Source organism: Leopardus geoffroyi, chromosome C1 (assembly GCF_018350155.1).
Source record: "Leopardus geoffroyi isolate Oge1 chromosome C1, O.geoffroyi_Oge1_pat1.0, whole genome shotgun sequence".
NCBI classification, from domain to species: domain Eukaryota; kingdom Metazoa; phylum Chordata; class Mammalia; order Carnivora; family Felidae; genus Leopardus; species Leopardus geoffroyi.
In genome coordinates this window covers 111,742,752-111,748,775 of record NC_059328.1, presented here as the reverse complement: position 1 = coordinate 111,748,775, position 6,024 = coordinate 111,742,752, and the positions used below count along the sequence as shown (strand labels likewise).

Here is a 6,024-nt window from a genome sequence, read left to right as displayed (position 1 = left end):
GAAGTCCCGCCTCTGGGCGCCGGGTCGTTGGGTGGGCGAGCTAGCCGGGAGACTAAGGGGCGTCTGTTGTGTTCCCGTATTGCAGGCCCTTTTTCCCCAGCAGTTCTTTCCTGTAGTCAGTCAATGAAATATTTATTGAGCATGTTTATGCGTCTAGGCGCATAAAGCGTCCAGCCACTGTTTTAGTCTTGCAGTAGGATACTGAACAAAGTAAAGGCCCTAAATTCTGACAGGACGCATACGGCGTTCTGTACTCTAAGAAGAAAACAGGGCTCAGAGTAACAGCGCCATTCCAAACAGAGAGACCCCCCCCCCCCCAATGCCCCTCTGAAGTGTCATTACCTGAGCAAAAGATCTGGAACAGCCAGACGCTGTCCCCCAAGAGAGGAGCAGTCCGAGCCTAGGACTCGGCCACACAAGTTTGGCGTCTAAGAGGAAGACGAGAGGGGAGTAGTGTGCCTGGAAGAAGGAGAGAGGACCCACTACTGTACATGTAGGTAGTGGTTCTCAAAGTGGGGTCCCCTGGCTGCATCGCCGTCAGACGGAAATTGGTTCAAACTGATGAGAGAGGTACAGATGCAAAGTATCCGGCCCCACCCGAGACCTATTGAATGGTAAAACTCTAGGGGCACAGCAGTCTTGTCATCCACATGATGAGAACCACTGATATAGAGCCTTCTAGGCCATTGCAAAAACTTACAGATTTTATTACAAAATAGGAAACTACTGGAGAGTTTTGAGCAGAGAAATGACAATCTGATTTAATATTAAAAAGTCAGTCTACACTAGCTGCTGTGTTGAAGATAGTCTTTACGAGGTCAAGGGCAATGACTGCAGTACTCCAGTTGAGAAATTGCTGGCTTTACTAGGGTGGGTGGTGGGGATAAAGATGAGAAACAGTGGTTCCAGTCTGAATGTATTTTGAAGATAGAGCAGGATTTGCTGACAGACTGGGTATTGAAAGTGACAGAGGAGTAAAGGATAACTCCAAGATTTTTGGCTGCAGCAACTTCAAAATTGAGGAACCTTAAAGAAGGTACAGGTTTGGAGTGCCTGGATGGCTCAGTCAGTTGAGTGACTTTTGATTTCGGCTCAGGTCATGGTCCCAGGGTCATGGGATCAAGCCCCGTGGGGCTCCGCGCTGAGCATGAAGCCTGCTTAAGATTTTCTGTTTCCCTTTGCTCCTCTCTCCACCCCACTCCCCCACCCCCGCTCTCTCAGAAGAAAGAAGGTACAGGTTTGAAGGGGGGGGGGGGATTGGACATATTGAATGTGTCTGTTTGAGAGCCATAATAAAATACCCCAGGCTGTATGACTTAAGCAACAGAAATTTATTTTCTCACAATTCTGGAGGTTGGAAGTCCAAGATCATAGTTCTGCTCTCTTCCTGGCTTGCAGATTACCACCTTCCTCCTTTCTCACTGTGACCTCACCGTGGGGTTGAGGGAAGGGCAAAAACTCTGATGCCTCTTCCTCTTCACATAAGAACAACAGCCTTTCCAGATTAGAGCCCCACGTGTATGACTTCATTTAATTTTATCACTTCCCTACAGGTTCTGTCTCTGAATACAGTTCACATTAGCAGTTAGGGCTGCGACATACAGATTTTAAGGAGAACACAATTCAGTCTATGGCAGTGTTCTAATAGACAACTGAAGGCAGTTGGATGTAAGCCTGAAGTTCAGGGACCTAGAAACAGAAGTTGGGGAATTGCCAGCATACGGTACTGAAGCTATAGAACTGATTGTGGCTGCTAGGGAATGAATGTAGGTAAAGAAAAGTTTTAGGAACATTTCACAGTGAAGAGGCTGGAAGGTAGAGAACCAGGGCAACACCAATCAAGGAGTGCTCAGAGAAGTAGGGAAATGGGGAGTCCTGGAAGTCCTGCTTTCATTTCATGGCCTTTCAAGGTGGAGCAAGTGATCAGCTGTGTTAGATGCTGCCAATCAGTTGAGCAAATTGAAGACTGAGATTCAGCCACCGGATTTGTAATGGAGAGATCAGTTCTCAGCTAAATGGCTTTCAGTAAATTGAAGATTTTTTTGGTCCCTGCTCTAAAACAGTTTCACTCAAGAAGTGGAGGAACCACACCCTACGCTGGATTTTCTGCTTCTCTAGTTTTCATCTGATTACAGCACTACGTGCCATGTAAAAATCTTGAAAAAAAGGAAAAGCATAGTGAAAGCTATTTAAATCATATACAATGCCACTCGTAGCTATTTACATTTTGGTTTATTTTCTTCCAGGCATTTTTTTTTCTGTGAGTAGGTGTCTTTATACTATGAAGATGTTACATGGACATATGATTGTATATCCTCCTAAAAACTAAGCCTTTTCACCCTTTGTTAGAATGAATGTTTAATGACTATTTAATTTTTCATGTTATCACTTTATCATGATTTATTTAACGAAACCCTAATTTGGGAGCATTAGAATAGTTACAATTTATCCTATTATATAAATAGTCCTGTAATGAACATCATCAGATATAAATCTTTAACTCTATCTGGGATTGTTTTCCTAAGTCAAATTCAGAGAAATAGAAATATTGGGTTAAACATATGGACTTTTTAAAAGCTCTTACTGCCAAACCTGCTTAATTTTACTGAAGGAGGTGATGGGGAAGAATGGCCAATCTAACATTTTCATAATTAAGAAAATATTTTGTGAACTAATATTTGACAAAAATATTCAATGGGGGAAGCTTAATCTCTCCAAGAAATGGTGTTGGGGAAACTGGATAACCACGTGCAGAGGAACACTACTCATAAAAATCAGCTCTAAGTGAATTAAAGACTTAAATGTAAAATCTGAGACCTTATAACTCCTAAAAGAAAACATAGGGGGAAAACTCCTTGACATTGCTCTTGGCAACAATTTTTTGGATGTGACACCAAAAGCACAAATAACAAAAGCAAAAAGAAATAAGTGGGACTACAATAAACTAAAAAGTTTCTGCATGGCAAAAGAAATAACCAAATGAAAAGGCAACTTACAAAATGGGAGAAAATAATTTCAAACTATTTATCTGATAAAGGGTTAATATTCCAAAAAATATAAAGAACTCAATAGCTCAAAAATAAATAATCCAATTTAAAAATGGGCAGTCGAGGAGCACCTGGGTGGTGTGTTAAGTCGGTTAAGCGTCCAACTTCAGCTCAGGTCATGATCTCATGGTTTTTGAGTTCCAGCCCCACGTTGGGCTCTGTGCTGACAGCTCGGAGCCTGGAGCCTGCTTCAGATTCTGTGTCTCCCTCTTTCTCTGGCCCTCCCTGCTCATGTTCTCTCTGGCTGTCTCTCTCTCTCTCTCTCTCTCTCTCTCTCTCTCTCTCTCTCTCTCTCAGAAATAAATAAGCATTAAAAAATAAATAAATAAAAATGGGCAGACGAACTGAGTATTTTTCCAAAGAAGACATACAAGTGGCCAACAGACACATGAAAAGATGCTCAACATCACTAATCATCAGGGAAATACAAATCAAAACCACAATGAGCTCTCACCTCCACACCTGTTCGAACACTATAAGATATAACAGATGTTAGGGCGCCTGGGTGGCTCAGTTGGTTAAGCGTCTGACTCTTGATATTGGCTCATGTCACAATATCATGGTTCATGCGATGGAGCCTTGAATCAGGCTCAGCACTGACAGCGTGGAGCCTGCTTAGGATTCTATCTCTCCCTCTCTCTCTGCCCCTACCCCACTCTCAAAATAAATAAACTTAAAAAAAAAAAGAGACAACAGATGTTGGCAAATGTGGAGAACAGGGAATGCTGGTGTACTGTTGGTGGGAATATAAATTGGTACCGCCAGTATGTAAAACAGTATGGAGGTTCCTCAAAAATTAAAAATAGAACTCCCATATGATCCAGGAATCTCACTTCTGTGTATCCATCCTAAGGAAATGAAAACAGGGTCTCAAAGAAGTATCTGCACTCCCATGTTCATTGCATCAGTATTCACTGTAGCCAAGATATGGAAACAACCTAAGCGTCTGGCAATGTATAAATAAAGAAGATGTGGTGCATATATATACAAAATGAAATATTCAGTCATGAGAAAAAGGGAAATCCTCACATTTGCAATAATATGGATGGACTTTGAGGGCATTATGCTAAGTGAAGTAAGTCAGACAGAGAAAGACAAATACTGTATGGTATCACTTATAAGTAAAATCTAAAAAAAAAAAAAAAAAATACTGAACTCATAGAAACAGAGTAGAGCGGTGGTTACCAGGGACTGAAGGGTAGAGGAAATGGGGAGATGTTGGTCAAGGAGTAAAATTTTCAGCTAAAGATAAGTAAGTTCTAGGGAGTTAATGTGTAAGATGGCAATTATAGTTGATAATACTGTATTATATGCTTAAAAGTTGCTAGACATTAGATCTTAATGTTCTCACCACACACAAAAGAATAGAAATCATGTGACATGATAGATACTGCTGTGGTGTAATCATATTGCAATATATAAGTGTATCAAGTCAACAGATTGTATACCTCAAACTTACACAATGTTGTATGTAAATTATATCTCAATAAAGCTGGGGGAAAATATTTGGTAATAGGCAAAAACACCTACATTTATCATAAAAGTTTAAAAATTTATGTGGAAGCAAAAATAATAACCACTCATAACTCACCCACCACTTGAGTAACATATATATCCTCCCAATATTTTTTCTGTTTTTAAGCAAAAAGTGGGATCATACTATATATCTCATGTAACTTGCTTTCTTTCAGTCAGTAATACATGGTGGAGAGTTCCATTGTATGAATATACTAGTTTATTTGCTCAATATCTGTGATGGTTCATTATGTGTGTCAACTTGGCTGGGTTATGGTGTCCAGTTGTTTGGCCAAACACCAGCCTAGATGTTGCTACTAAGGTATTTTTTTTAGATATAATTAACATTTACAAGCAGTAGACTTTAAGTAAAGCAGAATATCCTCAATAACACAGGTGGGCTGCATCCATTCAGTTGAAGACCCCAAGAGCAAAGACAAGTTTCCCAAGGAAAAAGGAATTCTGCCTCCAGACAGCAAAACAGTTTTGCCTCTCTGGAGGACCCTAATACAGATTTTGCTAAAGGGAAATGGGGTGCTGCTGTAACAAATAACCCAAATATGCGACCTGGAGGGTGTTGTGCTAAGTGAAATAAGTCAGACAGAAAAAGACAAATCCCTTATTTTACTTATATGCAGAGTCTAAAAAACAAAACAATTGAACCAACCAAAATAGAAACAGACTCATAAATACAAAGAACAAACTAGTGATTGCCAAAGCAGGGGGGGGGGGGGAGGGGAGCAACATAGTGAAGGGCATTAAGAGGTACAAATTTCCACTTATAAAATAAATAAACCACAAGGATGAAAAGTCAATAGGGAATACAGTCAACATCGTAATAACTTTGTATGTTGACAGATGGTAACTACACTTATCATGGTGAGCATTTTGTAATGTACAGAATTGTTGAATCACTATGTTGTACACCTGAAACTAATATAAATATATTATGTCAGGGTGCCTGGCTGGCTTGGTTGGTAGAGCATGTGACTCCTGATCTCAGAGTTGTGAGTTCAAGCCTCACATTGGGCATGGAGCCTACTTTAAAATTTTTTTAATTTAAAAAAATATATATTTTGTCAACTATACTTCAATTAAAATTTTTTAACAAAAATATGAGGGTAGCTTTAGAATTAGGTAATGGGTAGAGGATGGGGGAATCTTGAGATGCAGGATAGAAAAAAACTAGAATGCCTTGAAGAGACTGTTGATAGAAACATAGACATTACATGTGACTCTAGTGAGGCTCAGAGGGAAATGAGGATTATGTTATCGGAAATTATAGGAAAGGTGATCCCTGCTATACAGTGGCAGAGGATTTGGCTGGATTGTGTTCTGTTGGGTGGAAAATAGAACTTGGAAACTATGAATGAAATGGGAGGAAAAGGTCGAAGGTGTGTCCTGGTTTCTCCTTGCTGCTAATAGTAAAACGTGAGAGAAAAAGATAAATTGAAGAATTGTG

The 6,024-nt window shown here is 40.0% G+C and overlaps 1 non-coding gene across 1 annotated transcript; it reads left to right on the top strand.

The window, feature by feature from the left end:
• Positions 1-5,521: 5,521 nt before the first annotated feature.
• TRNAR-CCU lies at positions 5,522-5,594 on the top strand. Its single transcript has one exon. It is a non-coding gene; the product is annotated as a tRNA-Arg (tRNA).
• The last annotated feature ends 430 nt before the right edge of the window (positions 5,595-6,024 follow it).